This window comes from Ochotona princeps, chromosome 14 (assembly GCF_030435755.1).
Source record: "Ochotona princeps isolate mOchPri1 chromosome 14, mOchPri1.hap1, whole genome shotgun sequence".
NCBI lineage: Eukaryota > Metazoa > Chordata > Mammalia > Lagomorpha > Ochotonidae > Ochotona > Ochotona princeps.
The window spans coordinates 37,173,000-37,187,221 of NC_080845.1; the positions used below are offsets into that span (position 1 = coordinate 37,173,000).

The 14,222-nt window shown below is 46.8% G+C and overlaps 1 protein-coding gene across 2 annotated transcripts in view; it reads left to right on the forward strand.

Annotated features, from left to right (window-relative positions):
- The window catches only part of MOB3B (MOB kinase activator 3B), a 175,246-nt gene that overhangs the window by 160,052 nt on the left and 972 nt on the right, over nt 1-14,222 (forward strand). The window lies entirely within an intron of this gene.

A 14,222-nucleotide genomic window follows, 5' to 3' on the forward strand; every position in this document is an offset into this window, starting at 1 on the left:
ATCCCGACTCAGAATGACTTAGACTCCTCTGCTTTAATATTGATTTCGAACAGTATAATTATCTTAAAATAAGTTTATGATAGGGATTTATGTCTATGTCTTATTAAAACGTCTTAGCATGAAACAGCTTTAAAGTGCCGTCAATAACTGTGTTTCTCCATTGGATGTATCTAGCCTCTGAGGATATGCTAACAGCGAAAATTCTTGAGTCAAGCTATGAACCAGATGTGTTTGATCTGCACTCCATCCTATAAAATGAATACTATTTTGTCTGTATCTTTCTTTTTTTTAAGAAAAGATTTATTTATTTTTATTACAAAGTCAGATATACAGAGGGGAGAGACAGAGAGGAAGATCTTCCATCCAATGATTCAATCCCCAAGTGACCACAACGGCCGGAACCCGGGAACTAGGAACCTCTTCTGGGTCTCCCACACGCAGGTGCAGGGTTCCAAAGCTTTGGGCCATCCTTGACTGCTTTCCCAGGCCACAAGCAGGGAGCTGGATGGGAAGTAGAGCTGCCGGGATTAGAACTGGCGCCCATATGGGATCCCGGGGTGTTCAAGGCGAGGACTTTAGCCGCTAGGCCACGCCGCTGGGCTCGAGTCTGTGTCTTTGAGAGGAAGAGAACAGGCTAGGTGGTGAAGTAACCTGTCCTGTGTCACACAGTTCTGTGGAGCCAGGGGTGAGAAACCCAGAGCTTCTCTCCAGAACCCAGATGCAGCCTGCCTTGATCTGTTACAGTGGCTACATCAAGATACCTCAGACTTGGTCCCTTAAAAGCAAAAGTTGTTGTAGTTGCTGTTGTTCTGGAGGCTGCCACATTCAAGATCAAGACCCTGCATATGGAAAATGCGTTGAGGCTTTGCTTTCTGCTCCAAGGATGGTGATGCCTGCTACAGCCTCATGTGGCAGGAGGGCAGGGAACTCCCTGGGTCCTCTTGCATCAGGGCACTAACCCCACTCCTGAGGTCTGCCTGTGTGACTTAATCACCCCAAAGGCTCTCCGACCTGATTTGATCACGGTTGGTTCCTCCACTTGAATTGTGGGGAATGCCAACATTCAGACCCTAGCGTGGCTTCTAGGGAGGATTTTCGGTGGGGGTGGGTTTTTGCTTAGTAACACAGTCTGCAGAATGAGTTCTGATGGTCTGCAGCAGCTAGATGATTCCTGGGGTTGCACGCTCCGAGAGCCCCCATTTCCATCTCTGTCTGAACAATGAGGCTGTGAGGACCACTGTCAGGTGTCTTCCTTCAGCTCTCTAAGCCCACGCACTGCATGATGTCGAGTGACCAGATGAGATAAAGAGCTGGTGCTGATTTCAGAACAACTCCAAAGAAAAGTCTCCTGCCCTTAAGAAGTTTGATGTCTGTAAGTCAGAAGATTGAAGAGCCAGGCAGATAATACATCTGAGTTAGCTGCCACCCAGTGAGAAACTGGAACCCACCAGGGCAGCTACCATACCATTCAAGCTAACAGATTTGGTGTGGGATAAAGGCCTGATATTTCTACATCAAGAGAAGTCTAAAGGCAAACATTTTAGGTGAACGTTCCAGAATTTGAAATCATGGCAGCTAATTACAGCATTTCTTGTATTGTACTGTAGCATATTTTTAAAGCTACAGGCCTGATACCTTGCAAGCGTGCAGCTCAATTAGGGGCCATATCTTTGCACTCATGCTTTGGCAAGAGAGCTTGTGGTCCATTATATCCAGTGTCCATACTTTGAAGATCATTCTTAGAGTTCTCCCATACTGTGAAACCCCAAACATCTCAGCACATGAACTTGTGTGTGTGTGTGTGTGTGTGTGTGTGTGTGTGTGTTAGTGGTTGATTGTTCAGGGGTGGGAGCCAGAAGTACGGTGTTTAGATGAAGCGGACATGACAGTGGCTGTTTGATGGAGTGGAGTCAGGTTCATACCATGCTGCTGCATACTGCATCCTCACTGCTGCTCTGCAACAGAGGCAGAGAACACAACTGCTCCTTTGTCCCTGGCTTCCCTTGACACCAGCAGTGTCATCACTACTTGGCACTTAGAGCATTGACCCTGTCGCCACCAGGCCTGAACCATGAACAGCTGTTGTTACTGTGAATGCTTACTCCAACACTTGGGCCTTCCTAACCCACCCTCCTCCACCTCTGTTTCCGTGGAACTGGAAAGGAGCTGTGGACTCAGCATGGTTGAAGAGATTGTGGTTTATTATTCTGTGAAGAACGGTGGCACCTTGACAGGAACCGATGCGATGTTAGACCACATCCACATCCCGATGTGATTTTCAGGCTAATCGTTGATAATTGGCATTCCTACCCATAGCTGAGTTCCATTTGTAAGACAGGGTTTCTGTTGTGGGACTCTGTTTCTTTGGAACTGCTTCCCTGGTAGTTACAGCAGCCTTTGTCCCCATGCCTCAGAGCCACCTAGAGAGGTGCTGTGTGGGTGTGGTTTCTGCCTTCAGTGTCACTGGCGTCAGTGTAAAGAGAGTCTCTGGGACAATCATTCTGTTTCAGTGTCTAATGCTGCTGTAAGGGTACTTAGCAATTTGCATCAACAGAAAGAAATTATTCTAAATGGGAGAATTCTTGCAGACATTTTCATCCCCAAAGAGCAACTAACAGGGAATGAATTAGTGTTTGGAATGCATGGGTATTTCCCCCCCCCCCCTCTCTCTCTCTATTTCTCTCTCATTTTTAAACGATCTACTTATTTTATTTAAAATTCAAGGAGTTAGAGACAGGGAGAGACTGAGACACAAATTGTCCGTCTGCTGCTCTAGTCCAAATGGCAGCCACCGTTGGGGCTGGTCCAGACCAAAGCCAAGAGTTGACAGCTCTGTCTGTGTCTGTCTCTCATGGCATGGACGGGAGGGCCGTCTTTTGATGCTTTGCCAGACATATTAGCAAGAGCTGAAGCTGTGTTTCATGTGGGATGACAATATCACAGCCACTGGCTTAACTTGCTGTGCCATCATGCCAGCTCACGAGTGTTTAAAGATGTGTACCTGCACAAGCACACCCATAAACATACACAGATACTCATTTTTTCCTTGACAAAACTTCAAGTCTCATAAAACTCTTTCTCTGATAATTTTTTCACAGTTTGCTAATGGAACTATACTAAAAAAAAAAAACCTTCTTCCTTGAAACTTTTGAAATGGATGCTTTTCCAAAAATGATTAGCTATGTTTTTTCTTTTAAATAATGTTATCAATTATATATACATATGACAGAATCTACCATCTTAACTCTCTTGAAGCATGCAGTCCAATGATATTGAGTACAGCCCCATTGTTGTACAGCCATCACCACGGCCTCTGGACTTTTCTCATCTTTATACTGAAGATTTTTATTTTGACCGTTGTCTCTTTCCACAAGTGAGACAGTTTGTGGGTCTGCACTTGAGGCCAGAAAAGAGGATCAAAAATGTATGAAGAAGGAGAACATCATGTTTTGTTTCTCTTGAGCTGAGGCAGTGCTGCTACCAACCTTTGATGCCTTCCGCCGAAAGCAAGGCACAAATGACAACACCACAGAATCCCCTCTAAAAGGTTAAAAAATCTATTATCACAGCTCATAATAAAATATCAAAGGGAAAAATGAGAAAGGATCCCTGACAAGTAAAAATTGTTTTTACCTGATAAGACACATTCCCTTGTTGTGAATTTCACATTGTTTTCACGGTGCATGAGTCAAGAGAGGAATGAGGAGGGCATGCCTCCTCCCACAGAAGTTCAAGTCTAAGGAACAGCAAAGATGAGAACTCCTTTGTAAGTTGAAATGTGCTTTCTTACCAGTGCTCTTCCAAGAGAGGAGAAATACTGTTTATTGCCAGGTCAATTTTGGGAGGCAGCCTGGTGACACATTTGTAATCATATGGACCTAAAAACCACAGAGTCACATTGGCCATGAATTTGGCATAGTGCAGAGCCATCCAAGTCTTGAAACGGAAGGTTCTTGCAGACCATATGGTCTCCTTCACAACTATTCACCATATGAGATTTGGAAGCAGGCAGAGACAACAGATAAATAACAGGTGTGGCTCTAATAAAGGTGGTGAAGCTGTATTGTGGGGCTTCAAATTTGCATTTCATACACTATTCATGGATTATGAAATATTCTTTAATTGTTTCAACTATTACAGAAAACTTTGCTTAGCTTAGGGGTGCAGAAGAACAGGTATGGAGTACAGGTTTCTGTTCCCCAATGTGGAGGGAAAACACCATTCAAAGGCTTGTTGACCAAGTTGTGATGACAGGCCTTGCTTCACATGCACGTTCTGCCAAGTGTTAGCTACATAGCTGTGGATGTCACTGTTCTCACCTCATGTCACGGGGGAAGCAGAATGGCCTCCCTACAGTGATGAGAGTCAGGGACAAAAGAGTGAGAAAACAGACTGCTGTTGGGTCCAAGGCTCCGAGGGGGGCGCATTCTCTGTGGGAACTTGAGAACACATTTCAGTTGGAAATAGCCAAATTTCTAGCAATAGATCCTACTTTATTGAAACAAGGATATGTTTTTGTTCCATTTCTGTTTATTCCACCCAAATAATACTTTGTTTCCACCAAAACCATGAGCCTGCTAAGACACTGCAAGGTCTCTAAGTTACAAGCTCACTGAAGAAGAAATTCCAATAGTGACTGTTAACTGATGTCAAACTGTGTCCTGTGATGCGTTCAGCCAAGCTGAGCAGCTTCTGTGGAGTCTTTGTTTTCTCAGGGGAGATAAATTCTTCATCCAAGGACCCATACCCTGAAAGGTCAGAAGACCTCCCCCGCAAATGACAAATGCTGTTCCTTCGGGGTCATTAAGAGGTGGGCCCATTGAGCTGCCCTGAAAAGAATTGAAACTCTGGTGTCTCCAGCATCCCCTACAGTGTTACTCAACACTTCGCTGGCTGGTCTTGTCCGTTACTCTCAATGAATAGACCACAAATGAGGGGCAAAGAGGAGGATTCTGACCCTGCCCGGCCTTCGGGGAGCTGAGCAGCCCCACAGATGGGTTCTAGGCCATGTAGCAGTTGGTTTTACCCTGCAGAGTAGGTGCCTCTGGTCATTCCTCACTCATCTTGAATCGAGGGATGCAAGCAACATTTGCCAGAAACTGGTCCAACCGTGCTGACCAGTACCAGTCACGAGAGGGAGGCAGCCAGAATCCTGACATCTGTGGAGCCAGCTAAGGAGGTCGTGGCAAGCAGAGGTGGGAGAGATGAGGGAGCAGCAGCTGAGAGGAAGGCCAGCGTTGGAAGTGCATTGGGTGCCAGCTAGCATCACTGAAGCTGGTTTGGCTCCACTGCATTGTCTCAGTCAGGGGATGAGCTGGATGGGGTGGAAAGGACACAGTCAGTGGTTCTACACAGCAGATCAGGATGCTGAAGGGCAGGGAATCACACACTAGAGAGCCCAGGGAGCTCAGGGAGAAGGGTCTTGAGACACAGAAAGGTTGGGTGGTTCTGATTCATCCTCCCGCTCTCACAACACCTCATGAGATGTGGCCATCACCCTCCTCCTACTGTGCTTAAGTGGGAGATCCTCAGAAATACGCAGCTCTGTCTTTTCAAAACAGTATGTGGACTACAAACAGCTGATCTTTCATGCTTGTAGGATTTGCTTCCCTTGCCGGTAGGAATAAATCTTGTCTGTGTGATGAGGATGTGCGTTTCTCTGTGCATGTGTCCATATACATGCAGGAACTTGCACATGTGTGCACACCTTTGCACACACATGTGTTATTGTGGAAACGCCCTTTGTGTTGAACATGTGGGCTGCTGCTAAGGAACAGAATGAATCAAATAAGTACTGTTCTCCCCCGTTTAGGGAGATCTGGCCTGTCAGGTTTCCATTTTTACTTCATTTGGCTTATTTGCCACTCATATCCTGGAAAGAAACGATAATGAACATTTTTAATTCCTATGCGTTGGCTGGATCTTGTGCACACAGAGAGTTTTAAGAATTGTTTTAAAATGGTGCAGCCTGGATGCCCTGCTTGTCTTATGAGAATGCAGACTTGGGGATGCTAGCAGGAAACACAGCCACTCTGGGTGGGGGTGTCCTGTACAGGGGTCAGCCCACCACATCCCTGATACTGCTCTTGCCTGCTCTTCCCATGGCTGGTGCTGGTCGCTTTGTGTGGTCACGAACTCGAAGAGACTCAGCTGAAAGTGCCATGAGGGAAGATGTGTTGGCCCAATGCCCAGGGAGATAGCAAACTGACTGGAGGTCAGATTTTAAAATTTCAAGCTCGACTACCCTAACGACCAGTGCTGTAACTGCGGCCTAGGTTCTTACCCCCAGTCCCTTCTTTCTCCCAGGAGGATAATATCACTTATCTGGTAAGATTGTTCTAAGGACTGAATGGAATCATGAATGTGAGGCAGAAAGCACGGTGCCAGGCGTGTAGCAGAAAACCAGGAAATGACAGGAGCTTTGTTAGGAACACAAGACACTTTTGTTGAGGAACTGTGGCTGCTTTGTCACTGGCCCATCTCATTCATTCTTACATCCATTGATTCATTCCCCAAATGGCCACAACAATCAAAACTGAGCTGATCAGAAGCCAGGAGCCTGGAGCTTCTTCCAGGTCTTCCATGTGGATGCAGAGACCCAAGGATCTGGGCCGTCCTCTGCTGCTTCCCCAGGCGTTAAGCGGAGAGCTGGATGGTAAATGGAGCAGCCAGGAGTAGAACCAGCACCCATTTGGATGCCAGAGCATAAAGATGGCCCTCGTCGGGCTATTTAAACATATAAAGTTTTGTTCCTGAAATAATTGAGGTTGCCTGGTGTCATCCTCCCATGATGATTCTTTCCCCCTGTTCCCAGTAAGTAGACACAGAAACACAGCACAGAGCAGCTTTTTAAGCAAGGTTTAGGCCTCCTGCTGGGTCCTTGCCAAGGAATGCACTCTTTCTTTGGTAGCCACATTGCACTCCTGTGAACAGACTCTTCCAGGCAGGAAGCCCCACCTGCGTGACCATGGCCAACCAACTGCATGCACCTTGGCTGCCAAAGTCCAGCAGAAGGGAATGACATGAAAATCATCCCTGGCAGGCCCTGACCCCTGGCACTGCCAGCACAGGGTCATGCAAAGCAGCTGGGAATGGCCCAGAGAAACAGCCTGGGGCACCCAGCTCCCACCTTCCTCTGTGCCTGGCACAGAGGGCTCCTTAGAAAGTCGTGTCTCTGCAGGCCCCCAGATGTATGGTTACCCTACGGGAGATGAGGTGGGAAGGACTGTTTGGCTAGGCTTGTCAAGGCATTTGGAAAAAAGCCGATGTTATTTCCTGCGATGCATACAGCTCTTTGAGTTCTAGAAAGTGAGCAGGGAAACGCTCACTGCAGGAAGTGGGCTTCAGTCTTGCCTGGACAGCTGTGGGCTTGCCCAGCCCAGCCCAGCCCCTAGGCCTGAGGTCAGCAGGAGCCGTCCCACTGTTGGTGTCTTCAGCTGGCCCAGCTCTCCCACAGGGAGCTGGCTGGAGAGTTGTTTGGGATGTTTTGGATTTGCGTGTTTGCTTCTTTTTTCTCCCCTCTTCTTTTTTTCTGGGGATTTCCCTGCAGTGAGCAGCCAGAAGTTTGCCCTGAATCTCCCTTGCTCAGAAACTGTCCCCTTCAAAGAAGGGCGGTCCCCTGAGAGAGGAAAGCCAGCTGCCAGGCTACAATCCCCTCTCTTTCAACTCCTCCTGAGAGTCCTACTCCCTTCCCCGGAATTGCTGTCCCCAGTTGGGAGGCTGTGCCCTTCACAGACAGCTACACAGAGCTTAAAAAGTTGAGCGGTAGGAATGAATATGCGAAGGTAGAGAAACATACAAAAACCGTGTGTGTATGAGGCCGCTGAGTCAGGAGTGAGGCAGGTGCTGCGTTGGGCAGGATCTGGGGAGGAGCAGGAAGCAGTTGAATGTCTTGCTGGGAGCCTCAGTGGTGCCTTGGCAGCCAGTGCCAGACAGAGTAATACTTCTGGACCTTGGTTAGTTCTTGGAACCATCACAGTGCCTGCAAGGACTACAAGGCTGCCTGGTCCTTGAAGCTGGAAGACTCGGGTTTAAAGAGATTCAGAGAGAAGCATGAATGTTGACTTTAATGATCAAATGCCTTCACACAGCACAACTGCCTCTTCTGAGCTTTGAGGAGCACACCTGCCTGACCCTGGAATTCTGTTGACACAACCATCGCCTTGACTGCAGGAGGAAACCTCATGGACTGCTTTGGTCACACTCACCCACATGGTTCAGTCAATAACCGACATTCTTTGTTGGTGCCGACTCATGTTTCCTTTGGGTCTTCCCTTCATCGCCTCCAGGAAAGGCACCTGGTCCAAAGGGGTTCCCTGAGTGGCTAGTGTATCGCATTTACAGCAAGGAGACAACAAAGTGTCGGTGTGCCAGTGGGTGCAGACACATGACCTGAGGGAAGTGGGTGCCACTCTTTGGAGGGAAGGTGGGGAAAGGAGGGAGTCATGAGATACATAGAATTTTCAACCTTCAAACTTTTGGAAGAGGACAAACAGTGGCCCATAATGACAGATTGGATTAAATGGATACAGTCCAGTTTCTGAGTCCATAAGCAATGGGGTCGATGACATAAAAGTCATCTTGGAGTGCCATCTTTGTGACCCGGCCTCTAGCCCCCAGGGAGCCTAACCTAGCTATCGAGAATGAGAGTCTCAAACCACAGGTTTTGGTGTTACTCATCACCAGCCCACCAGATTTGTTGGCCCGATGTTTCTGCCCCAGATCAAGGCCACCTGCTGCAGTCTGCCTTTAGCTGGTACAGACTGAGAGTGAGGGGCCAAGGTCCAGAAAGGGGCCCTGAACTCCAAGGCCTGAGCCCTGCTGCTGGTTGATGGGCAAGAAGCTCTCTAACTGAGTAACACCTTCTGACTGCCTTCTCTGCCAAACCCACTGTTTTTCTGTCTCTGGTAACAGTTTGACTTACAATGAGGTTGCAGACCAGCCTACCAGAAGTGAGACTAATTTGCAGACCCAACACAGTAAATGAACATCATAACTTAGCCTAGCCCACCTCAAACATGCTCAGATCACCCGCATTAGCCTGCCCATTAGGCTTGTCCAAGGCCTGTTTTAGACTGAAGTGTTGAACAGTTCTAAAAGTAAAACAACAAAAAGAAAAGGATAGTTGTTCTGTATTGCTAGCCTTGGAGAAACTCAAAAGTTAAAATTCAGGGTACAGTTTCTATTGAGTGCAGAGCCTTTAAACCATGATAAAGTTGAGAATTATAAGTTGAACCATTATTTGTTAGGGATGGTCTGTGTTTGTTGATGAAGCTGCTTCATTGCCATGGTTCTCTAGGTGTGCATCCCAAGTTCATGTATGTGTGTGTGTGTGAGAAAGACAGATGAGGAGCCAATGTTAGCTTAGAAACAATTTTCTTCTCTTTTAGGGCCAAGTCTAATATCAACTTGAGTACCTCTCTCCGCCCAGTTGTAAGCCCTTGAGTTTTCAATGGGTGATGGGCTATTTACATAAAGGCCATTGTCACAACCTCTGCGGCACAAAGCTGCCATTTTTCTTACCACACTGCTGAATCCTCCACACCCACCATCCTTCTCTCTCTCTGCTCCTTTCCTGTTTATTTCCAATATTTCTTCCTTTTTCTGCTTGTTCCCTAAGCTTTAGCAAAGAATTACTGAATTAGAAGAAACAAAGTTTCCAAAATGCTGCTGTGGCGCTTCCAACCCTAATATAGTTGGAAACAGCACAGAAATCAAGGACCTCATTTCTGTTCTTTTACCCTTTTTCCCCCAGGGGAGCAGTGGAAACAGCAGGCTTTTCTGCAGTTTTTCTCTTTCCAGCCACTGTAAGGACAGAGTCCATAGGCCAGCATGGCCCGCTCTGCCGCCACTGGCTGGGTCACCTTCAGGAAGTCACCATCTTCCTCACAGTCCAAGTCAGTGTTTCCTTCCAGCTGTTACATTGGAACCTAAGGCTGCATGTTGTTGCTAATTCTTGGAGCTTACTTTGCAGCTCCCGAGTTCCTGGGTTCAGCTCACTAGAACTGCCATGCTGCCCAGGAGACCGAACCTAGTGGACTCCCTCATTGCTCCTTCCCCAACCCCCATGTGAGAATCTGGTTAATAAGAAGATGTGTGCTATGGTAGGGTGGGGGGGTGGAGCTTAAATATTTGATGGTCATGGCTGCATGACCCAGAGCCTGGCCCTTCCCGAAGCATTTATTACCAGCATCCACCGTCGTTCATAAACATGCGTGGATGCAAGGTCATAGTTAAGATGTGACTCTTAGAAAGTCAAAAAAACTTCTGTGGATACCAGGAGCCTTGTAATGGTCAAGAGATTCGAGAGTATTTTCCATTTACAGAGTGTTTAGATTAGAACTAAACAAACTGGGGTTCTCATGCAAGATACGGGCTGGCTTCACCATCCTCGAAGAAGTAAGGCGAAGTCATTCCATCTGCATTCCTGAAACTAAACATGGTTTTGATTTGGAATGTCACTCTACTTTCCTTTTTTTTTTTTTTTTTAATTACTGGGGCTTATTTTTTATCAGAAAAAAATACATGTTTGTTAAAGTTATTTTAAAATTCAGAGGGTAGGCAAAGGACAAAAAGGATAAGAAATAAAAAAAAATACATATTTCCACCCATCCAGAGAAAAACACATCATGTGAGGCCTGTGTTTGGCTTGTGTCGCCCACTCCCAGCCCAAACACAGGACCAACCTGTACATGCTTTGGTACTTGACCTGGACAGAAACAATCCCTCAACATGCATTAAAGATACCACAGAGTGTTCATCTTCTGAAATGATAAACTCCAGAGCTAGTCAAAATCCTGGAGCGCACACGTGTACAAAGCAGGGGGCACCAAGGAAGGAGCTGGGAGATGTCGGATTTGCCAAGCACACGGGAGCAGATGGAAGACATCACCTGAGAGAGGGCTGGGAGCCAGCCGTCTGATGTGGGTAGATCTTGAATGCCTGATAGCGTGATGCGTGGGTGAGGATCCAACAGGAGGTGAGCAGGGGTGGAGGGACCGACTCCTGACAGCTCTGCGTGCTAGGCTGCCCAGCTCTGGAACCCGCTGTTCACAGCACATAACCCCAGGGATCCACAAGGCCGCTTAAGCCTCTAGAGGAAAGGCAGGCTTCAGAGCGCCGCGGCTGAACTCATGCTCTATTGCTTACTCAGCTAAAAACAAAATTCAGTATAAGCCAAGTACAGTTGCCGTCACCATTTGTTAGAAAATCATCACCACCTCCAGCAGATGCATTTTTAAGCACTTTTTAGAGTACTTTTTTTTTGCCTGTTAAAACACTTGTAGAACCCAGTATCCCCAGCAATGGCACATAAGTCTTAAAGAGCATCCTGGGTAGAAGTTCTTTAGGTCACTCTTAGGAAGCCAGGAGACCCAGTTTGGGCCATGCACATGTTTTGTTTCCTTTTTTTTTTTTTTTTTTCCTTTCTTTTTTCTCCCCTCTTCTCAGTTCTAGTTGCTTCTTAAATAGCTTATTAGCACCACCCAGTGGGCACATACAAGAATACAGCCTTGGGAGGTTTTTAAGGTTCACTTGGATGGATGAATGAACTGACTTACACATTCATACATGCCTGGATCTGATTGAAATTTCCTTCCTCATGTTTCTGATCTGCCATTTCAACTATTCTTTCCTTACAGGAACTAATAGCTTTTCTTCTACATTCTGAGGCAGAACGCTGCCACTTCTTTCAACAATACTCTTCCATGTGTCTAGAGTCCCATCTGTCAGTGGATCACTGTTTACTAATTACCCATTGCATCTTTGATTCAAATTTGGAATGATTCTGGGTTAAGAAAAAAATGTTTATTTGGCATTTTAAAAATTCAAAAACGGGATTTATCATTGATATGTAAGTTAATGAAGATGTAAGTTAATAACCGCTGAATGTGATTCATAAGGAAGTCTGAGAGTCTGCATCACATAGGGACATGATATGGTGACCGCTGTGCTTGGGCCCTGCTGTCTGCTGATTTGCTTGTGTCCTGATGCAAGGATTCTCCTGTCCTAGGAAGAGCCATTTGTCTTCCGTTCATATTCCCCTCAGATGCCACCCCGGCATGCCTGACATCAATAAATACCACACATGCTGGTTCCTTTCTTTTCACAAGAACTGATCCATTGCAAATCATTACAGAAACTTCTAACTATACCTAGACAACAAAATATTAAACTTTTTATCATCGCCTATACCAACAGTCTCATGAACAACATCGAGAACAGAAAATTGGAGTCAAGATTAAACCGGAGGGACTGTTTTACTACCGAACACAGGGGATGGTGCGGGGAGAGGAGGGGAATGGTGGGGAGAGAGGAAGGAAGCCCCATGCCTGCAAAATTGTAAAACGGAAAATAAGAATTAATAAAAATCATTACAGGATTATTATAAAGCTCAAATTGTGCCCATCCTCTGATCTCTTTCTCTCTTCCTTCTCCCTCTCTCTCCTTCTCACACACACACACACACACGCACACCCTTGTTGGCTTTCCACTTTTTTGTCCCATCTCTGTAATCAACAGTTAAGCGGCTTAAGAGAGGACCATCAGACTTACTCTCAGGTTGTCATCATTTATGTCCATTCCTCACAGCAGGTGCATGGGCCCTTAATGGACTCACCCATCCTGGTCCTGGTCCCCATGCCCCGTCATACTGTGTCTACTATCCCTCTGCTGCAGCCACAATAACACTGGATCCCTGGCCATGTCCCACCTGGGCCTCTCTTGGGCTGATAGCCCTGTCCTCTAGTGCCCCCTCCACCAGTGAGGTTCCCCCCTCTGAGCTGTGGGCCCTTCTCAATGACTATCTGATCAGAAAAGGTCTCCCATGTCTCCTCTAGCAAGGAATGACTATTCCCAGGTTTATGCTTCTGAACATGTCTTTCTATAGGAAGGGATCACAAGGAGGGATTTTCTATCCTTAGTCTATGCGTGCAGATGTCTTGCATTGCTGGTAATCACAAGTAGGGGTCACTCTCTCCACCTTAAAGTGGGAAGACTAGGGGTCTGTTCCTTCCATAATTAAGCAAGCACTGGTTGACTGTGAGCTGCCAGGCCTGGGGCACAGCAGCAAGCAGCAGATCCAGCTCATCCCCTCTGGAATCTTAGAGGATCTGATGTCAGATGAATTCAGGAGCAGGAGTGAAACCCAGAGTGGACTTTTTCTACTTGTAAAGCAAGGTGCTATGCAAGGTAGAGGAAGGAGAAATGGCTCTAACTCAGGGACATTTCACCTAAGATCTGATGTGCGATTGGCAGGTGGGTGAGTTTGTTCCACTGTCCCTTGAGCCCCCTTCCATACTTGTAAATATTTGCATTCCTATCATTTTTAAATTTGTCATCCAGATCCCTTATCCATACATTGTAACTTCTGGAGATGAGCAGCCTGAGTCCCAGGCATCTCGTCCACATCCCATGTGATATGCAAAAGTAAATGGTCCGTTTTGGGCCTCCCACGTACATGTAGTTGTTTGTGATTAATATTCTGGAGGCTTACAAAAGCACCCGGATTCTGGTCTGCATATTGTCAGTTCATGAACTGACACATTTGTTGTTTTCAAATAGAAGGCTTCTCCTAGTACCTGGGCAGTGCCACCCACAGGCCTTGTTTCCTTTTGTGTTTCCTGTATTACGAGCTGGGGTGATGATGGCTGCAAGAGAGGTAGCAGCTGCAACCTGCTGTGACCCGTGTGCAGCTCAAAAGCAATTGAGTCGTAAGCGAAAATAACATCAAGTTTATCCTCCTAAACTGCCAACTGGCACAGAGCTCAGGAGGCAGTTTCCCGGCCGTTCCTGGAGATGGGAACTGCCACTCTGTGCTGAGTACAATGCTAAGGGATGGAAGAGACCAAAGGGAGAAGGCAAGTAGCGGTTCATTGAGCGTTCGTTCTTCCTCACACTCCTTGTTCTTGGTCAAGGGGCCTGGAGACATGCATGAGGCATGCGTGCACACCAGTGTACACACTACCAGACTGCAGGCAGCAATCCAGGTGTTCAGAGGGATGCGTGAGTATTCTCACAGCTAAGATGCACAAACCCACATGGGGAAACCTGGATGAGCAGACAGTAGGAGGCAGCTGTGATGCTGCTGGGGCTCCTGCCACCCACGTGGGACATCTGGACTGAATTCCCAGCACAGCCTCAGCTACTGTGGGTATCTGGGGAGTGACTCAGTAGATGGAGCTCTTTTTCTCTCTTTTGGTCTACTTCTCAAATAAATAGTTTCT